Source organism: Perca flavescens, chromosome 2 (assembly GCF_004354835.1).
Source record: "Perca flavescens isolate YP-PL-M2 chromosome 2, PFLA_1.0, whole genome shotgun sequence".
Classification (NCBI taxonomy): domain Eukaryota; kingdom Metazoa; phylum Chordata; class Actinopteri; order Perciformes; family Percidae; genus Perca; species Perca flavescens.
Genome location: NC_041332.1, coordinates 19,574,475 through 19,582,215, shown reverse-complemented (window position 1 = coordinate 19,582,215; position 7,741 = coordinate 19,574,475). Strand labels below are relative to the sequence as shown.

The following is a 7,741-nucleotide window of genomic DNA, read 5'->3' as shown; positions in this document are numbered from 1 at the left end:
CTGCTCTCTGAGACCGAAAGCATTCTGGCCCAGAAAGAGACTCTCAAAGCTGGCATCACTGAGCGGGTGTGGATTGGCCTGCGTTACCTGGGGGACCACTGGCTGTGGGTGAACGGTGATCCTCTGGAGTATGAGGCCTGGCCCAAAGGAGGAGATCAGGACCACCAGTGTCCAATACAGAAATTCTGTGGAGCTTTAACCAAAGAGGGACTGTGGGAGAACTGGGACTGTGAGGACAAACTCAACTTCATCTGCAACTGAGAGATTGAGAATATTATATATGCTAAATAAGTTGATATGGCATGACCTCTATCACTGTTACTGACTTGTATCTCAAAAAAGGAACTGCAATGTATACAGAATATTGAAGCCAGTAGCTGCCAACACATATACAACATGTAGATAAGACAAGCATAGATCCAATCGAAATGTTTACGGAACTATAGACTAACTATAGATTCATTTAAAATTAAATCTAGTTCTCATTTTCCATTCGTTTTTTAGCTGGGAGGTAATTATCCTTTCTTATTTTCTTATTTGGTTGACGGGTACCTGACATGTTTTGTTTTGTACTGTTTTCACTCGACTCATCTCATATATGCTAAATTTTGGAAATCATTAACCTCAGTGTGCTGTGTTTGTGTATATTAATATTAAATATAACTGTACTTACACTGGATTCATTTTCACGAGAAAAAAAAATATCAATCAGATATTATGTAAACCTCATCATGAAAAGGCAAGGACAAAATCAAGTAAGGGTCACAAAAGAGAGCAATGAGAAAAAAACATCTTATACAGCATTATGGCTTACATAAATGTTTATATATGTTATTTAATTTATATAGCTACATAATTAGATATTTATGATGAAAAGAAATTATAGAATTGTGTGACTTAAAATGGCTGGACAGAAACTAAGTTGGGATGTAATGCTTGTAATAATATGGTTGTGGGATTGAGCTGAAAACCTTTTTAAAATGTTCTCTGGGCTTGGTGTAGTTGAGTCAGACATTCCTCTTGGAACATTTGTTTTGTATTGATTTCATTATTTAAAAATCTAGTATCAATGCTAAAAAATTGTATAACTGTACATAGGGAAACTGAAAACAGCTTTCCAATGCAAGTATCATAGTGCTTATGGCGAATGCTAGTTTGCAACACCTGTCGCTTCGTAGCATTCAATCCAGGCAGCTACTAACACTTGATGACTTTACAAGAGCATAATGTCAGCAGACGAATACACTGACACAAGTACAGCAACAATGGAAACCACAGCCACTCTGGGTCTGGCTGTCTGCCAGGAAACAAGCAGTCAAGCGCTCTCCAAATATGGGAGCAGAAACCATCAAATCCAAAAGTCCTGATGTGATAGGATGTTGACTTCGTACTGACCCGATTGTTTTGTTACTTAATGACTCTAAATTACACCTACTTGGGAGACAGAAGAGAATTTGGCTAGCCGGATCAACCGCGACCAAGAAAATGATAGATCAGCACTGCCTGCCTGCCTGCCTCACGCCAACTCCGACATATCCACCTGCTTCGCCTGGTTTCAACTGTGGACCTTCTTCAGATCCGCCACTGCCTGGTTTCAGTTCACTCCCGGAAAACTACTAACACAGCCTCGGTTGTTCATCTCTACTGCATATCGTCATCTAATAAACACTTGAACTATTATCTGTGTCCTGTGAGGTGTCTCTGTGCGTTGGGCCATGTATACAGCCATAACAGTTGTTCTTGTTCAATTGTGTTTGTCTGTTGTGTATGTTTAAAATATAAAACCCATAAAAAAATTATCTTAAAAATTCCAGCAAATATAAACTATCTTTCAATTATGCCAGCTGCTTACAGGACCTAAATCCAACAAGACAATGTGACAATGACATTACAATAAATAGTATTGTTGTAAAAGAGCAATATTTCATTTATAATTAGCTGAATATAAAGTGCATGTAGAAAATGCAAATGCTACTAGCTGGTGTGACAAAAGCCATTTCAATCAGAAGAGACCTTAATTTTAAGAGTGATCAAATACATTTTTTTGATATGGCGCACAATAAAGACTTTGGCGATTAGATCCCATCAGGACGTCATCATTATTAGGCGGTGGTGATGCCGTGAGCATTACAGAAATAGTCCCCCGATGGAGTCTAGACACAGGTGGAAGTGGTGGTGGTGAAGAGAGTTGGCTGAAGATCTGGATGGATGAGGCGTGGGGCGGGATCTCTGATGAGCTGTCTTGGAAGTTTCCTTTGCAGCAGGGGGGGAGTTTTCAGAGTTTAGTAAATTGAAACAAATGAGACAGACTGAGACTAAAACCAAATTGGGGTTTTGTATTTTATTAAAAACATATATATATATATATATATTTGCAAATATAGGAGCAACATGATTTCACAAAAGGCCGCAGCCCAGTGTGGAGTCAGTTTCTCAAATGAGTGAACAGAACACTAGGCTTTTATGCATCTTCAGAGTAACAGCACACAAGCACTTGGATTATTATGACGCTACAATTTTGACAGGCAATCTGATACACATGAAGACAATCAGAGAAATGCAAGAGACATTTGGGAGTCATCTCACCTCCTCCTCCCTGTACGACTTTCACCCCCCAGTTACATCTTAACTGGCATGGGAAAACATGAGATAGTTTTAGGATGACCTTGTACCTTTATCGGTTCAGGCAAATATAAGGAATTATGCTTAAATGTAATTTTTCCCATTACAGAGCTCAGTAGAAAGAACCCTGGGCCCAGATGTGATGAGAACTGGAGGTGAATGGGGGGTGGGGAGAGGGTCGCATCGGTTCATACTGAAATGACAACTGACCGTTTTAAAGTTTGACAGCGACGATATGATCCTAAACACTCAGGGAACTGAGGGAATATTTCTGGGGGAACATATTTGTTAAACGTTTTATGCTATCTCACAAGAACAAATAAAAACGTATTGAGGCTTGGGTCAAACTGATAATTTTACATTTTCTTCTAAAGATTAAAGCAACGCTGATGATCACAGTAAAAAACAAAACAAAAAAAAAACCATGAATTTAATCTAAATTTCATCTGTCAGAATAAAATATCTCTATGTCTGTCCGTCAGTCACATAAGAGGAGTCAAGGTCAGTCAAAGTCCTCTGAAATTGTATAAACAAGTAACACACACAAAAATTCTTACAAATAAGAATAAAAAGAAATGTTTCCTCCAGTTTGTTGATGGAAGAATTATTCTTTAGCACCCTGTGTTGTGACACCTAAAGTAATTTCTAAAATGTCACTCATCACTCAATGAGACAGCTTCAGAATGAATCGGCGGGTAAATATTATAACATGCCATCACAAGAGCACTCCCGTAGGGCCGTGCAGAGACCTTTTGTGGGGCAGGGGCTCAAATTCAAAAAAAGGGCACATGAAACAAAATTTGTTAACAATATATGTCATCTTTATTTTAAAAACTGCATATTTTACATTTTAACATAATACTAAATCCACAATACTGTACACCTCAAAATGAAATATGGAGCCTTACATTAGACTACATTCACACAAATATATTAAAAAAATGCAACCGTTGTCCAAGCCAAATGTAATCTTACATACAGTATCCAAACTACAGTATATATAGAAAGTTATAATAATAAGTATGTATGAACATGTCAGATTCTTGTGTGAAGCACTATACTAACCTGTGGTGCTCCTAATAACCCAGCTGCTTAGGGATCCACTGCCTTTTGCTGCCTCCTGCAGGTCCTTCTTTTTCTGTTTCCTTATTCTGTCTTTACAGGACATCTTTGCACTGTAGCAGAATTCAGTATCGTGATTTACAAAAAGAGACAAGATAACAAGATATCAAACCAGATAAACAGTTTAATTGTAGCCTATACAGGGCTCTAGAGTGCAACCAATTTGGACGCAAATGCGACCAAAATTTGTAAGGGTGCAACTAAGATTTTTCCTAGGTTGCACCTAACGTCCTCGCATCCGCTGCCTCTCCACGAACAAAGCGTTGTCGTTTCTATCGATATGGTTTAATGTTGCGGTACATGACCCATTCCTTCTGTAAAGCTGTGCCTGTGTTTGGATCTCTCCTCCACGCAGCCCCTCCCCCATTCACTCACACACGGCTAATCTGCAACATGGAGAGACACAGCGCCGCCGGTCCACATGCTGACATTTGTCTACAGTTTTAATTGTTATTAACACAGCTGTATATTGTTAAGTATGAGAGGGAAACCTGTATTGGTACCAGTGTTTCCGCTGGTAACTCTCTGTTATTGCGGCCGCCACAGTGAAAAACACATTAGAAGTTATTAAATGGAACTACGGTAACTTCAGTTTGTTGAGTAATAGCGTGTGAGACGGAGCCTGCTGGACCTGGGCGAGAGATGTGACCCATGGCCACATTATCATAGTTCATAAAAATGCAGCGCAGTGACGATACAGACATTTCATAGCCTAAACAAGACGTGTGTAACGCCACTGATCTGCATTCGACCCGTGCAGGACCCATTCATAATGAGTCAGCGGTCACTCTGTGAGTACGCTTCAGTCCATCGTACTCCCTCTCCCTCTCTCCCTATATGAGCTACTGGGCTATCTGGGTCTGTTATTGAAAACAAGTGAAGGAGCTTTCTCAGAGATATATTATATATGATATATATTTTTTAAATATATCCCAGGCTATTTATTTCAGATAATTTACATGTGTTGCAGCTGTATATTTTCAAATTGGGAAGGAAACCCTGTCTTTGCATTTTATTTTAATCACATCTGTTTTAATAAAATAGCTTGTGAAAAGTGGCTTTGACTTAAACTGAACATTTAGCCCACTTTGTAAAAAATATAAATTAGAGATAGAGATATATATTGTGTATCGCCATTCAGCCAAAAAATACAGAGATATGATTTTTAGTCCTGGACTAGTGGAAGATCTGATAAGAATCAGTGTGGAGGGGCCCAGCGTGGAGAATTTTGATGCTATGGAGTGTGGAAAGCTGGTTTAGCCAAGGCCAAAGGGGAAGAAGGCCAAATTGCAGGTGTTGGCCATCTGAGGGGCATTTGACAGCAAGGGGGGACCCGCTATAAGACTTTGAGTACAGTATAATTGTGCTTCAAATAAATAAAGAAATGTACCAACTCCTTATTCTTGTTTAAAATAATTGACATAATATATATATATATATGAATGTATATGGAGTGTGATAAAAAGGTGACCTTGAAATTGTGGTATTAATGGCGACGCGAGGAAAGATTTGGGTGCACCTAAATTTTGTGCTTGTGCACCTAAATAAAAAAAGTTAGGCGCACCAGTGCGACCAAAAAGTTAATCTGGAGCCCTGCTATAACTGCAACCTGAGCTGACTATCAAATTTCTGTAACAGTGGGCTAATAGGCTTTTATTGCTGCAAAGGTATGCAGTATGTTTCAGATTATTTTCTCAAAATATAAGGACATCCTTTATTAAGAAGTCAAAATGTACAGACCACTAACCGTAAAAAAAGTTAGGCGCACCAGTGCGACCAAAAAGTTAATCTGGAGCCCTGCTATAACTGCAACCTGAGCTGACTATCAGATTTCTGTAACAGTGGGCTAATAGGCTTTGAATTGTTGCAAAGGTATGCAGTATGTTTCAGATTATTTTCTCAAAATATAAGGACATCCTTTATTAAGAAGTCAAAATGTACAGACCACCAACCTACACCGCAGACTATAAATAAACTAAGCTAATTTCACAAAGAAGTGACATGTTCTTTTAAGTGGGCTGCTGGTTGAGAGGAAGAAAGCAGATGAAACACACACACACACACACACACACACACACACACACACACACACACACACACACACACACACACACACAAAAACAGACTTCTGTTAACCTACAGAGAACTGCTGCTGCCATCTCTTGTGTATCAGAAAATGAAACGATGACGCTTTAGGCTATCTCACGATGACTCTAGTGTGTGCCCTAATAAAACGAGTAATTATGGCCGCGGCAGCTTGAGCATTTACCGCGAAATGTCACTACTTCAAAGTTAGCTGCCGCTGCCACAATTTTAGCTTGCCTGCTGGCTGTTTTCATCCTGGAGGAGACTTGTTAACTAGGGGCAGCGGCTAGAGGCTACTATAACAAACCAAATGTGCATGCATGCATTCTCATTCACTTCCAAAGCCCACTTACCGGCACTTCAACTTTCAACTTTCTCTTGCTCTTGCTGGCCGCCAACGGACTTGTGTCCAAGTGAAGAGGGAGTTAGATTTTTAAGTGGCATGTACTTCCGGTACTTCCGTATACCAATTGCGATTGTGTGTGAATTGACGCCATAGCAGTTAGAGGAAGAATGTGTGTGAGGGAAAAACACAGGACTTTCACCCCAGAGACCGGGGCTCGTTTCCTGCGAGTCACGTTTGCTTTCCCCGTTCTTCCTTTCCTAAACCCAACCGTTTCTTTTACGTTATTTTATATATTTTACGTAAAATCTAACGTTAAAAGTTATATTTTACGTCTTACGGTGAAGGACATGCCACTTCCGGTTGTACATGCCAGGACATGCCATTTCCGGCTGCCACAAAAATCTAACTCCTACTGTCCAAGTGGCGCGCCTGGCAGGAAGCGGACATGGGTCACGCAATAACCCTGGTCATCATGTGATATGAAGGTTTAGGTCATTTTAGCTAATTATTATTGTTAAATATTCTTCTTAAACGGACCACTTGTGGGCCATCGTCAAAGAAAGAATATGAGAAAAAAATATAAAAAATATAAAATAAGCCCCTTGAGGGCCAAAGTGACGCTCATTGTGTGTTAACAGACACATGCTGAAAGCTCCTTCTAATGATTTTCAAAGCTATTACTGTTCAACATTCTGCAGTACATTGTTCATATGGAAAAGAACAGGCTGCATGAGGGCACACAAATATAACCTATAATAACATGATTTAAGCTGTGTGGGAGTTATATGCATCCATAGCAACCACCAATCTCCAAGTTTCTAACTCCAGAGATGTTCGACCATGCACAGGTCAAGTGTCAATGCCTGTTTATGAAAACCACTGACAGCATAGTCAGGGAAGGATGCTGTTAGTCTCAGCAGCGCATTTGCTCTGCTAGCTCAGTTTTTATTTTGTTTGTTGAGCTTGTTAATTGTCCAAAACCATACAACCTAAAATACATGACAGGCTTGTTTATTTTTCCTTGTTATGGATCAGTACATTGGGTTTTAATTACCTCAGCACAGAGTTTAGTTTTTTTGTAAAGCAGCTTACAAATGTCCACAATCCCGATGTAAAGAGGGACAAAACAAAAAACACCACACACACCAGTCAATTTTGCATCATCGCATTGGGGTGGAGGCAAACCTCTCCAACAGTGTTAGCCTAAAAGCTAATAAAGAAGGATAAATCTGAGTGAAATGGCATTGCTTGCCCCTCGCTCATACAAAAGCATAAAGATAAAACAGTAGAGATTATAGTGATTATAACATAGGCAGCATGTTAATAACATTACAACAAAAATGTCTTGAGCTTGTTCCTAAAAGAAGATAATCTTGTCTTTGTCAGCAGCATTAACCCCCAACTGTTCCAGTGAAGCTGCTCAGTGGGCAACCAATCAGACTGGGGTTGTAATGGGCTGCTTTTGACCAAATATGTTTAACTTACGGAAAGGGAAATGCAGATGTGAAATAAAACCAAAACCTTTGGCTAGACACCACCAGAGGTAAGTGAAAAGTATCTCTCTCT

The 7,741-nt window shown here is 39.6% G+C and overlaps 1 long non-coding RNA gene across 1 annotated transcript; it reads right to left on the bottom strand.

Moving 5' to 3' along the window:
- Nucleotides 1-1,920: 1,920 nt before the first annotated feature.
- Nucleotides 1,921-6,513, bottom strand: LOC114548860 (uncharacterized). Its single transcript, XR_003691440.1, has 3 exons — nt 6,183-6,513; nt 3,688-3,797; nt 1,921-2,253 (listed from the first exon to the last, which is right to left on the bottom strand). It is a non-coding gene; the product is annotated as an uncharacterized LOC114548860 (long non-coding RNA).
- Nucleotides 6,514-7,741: the final 1,228 nt, after the last annotated feature.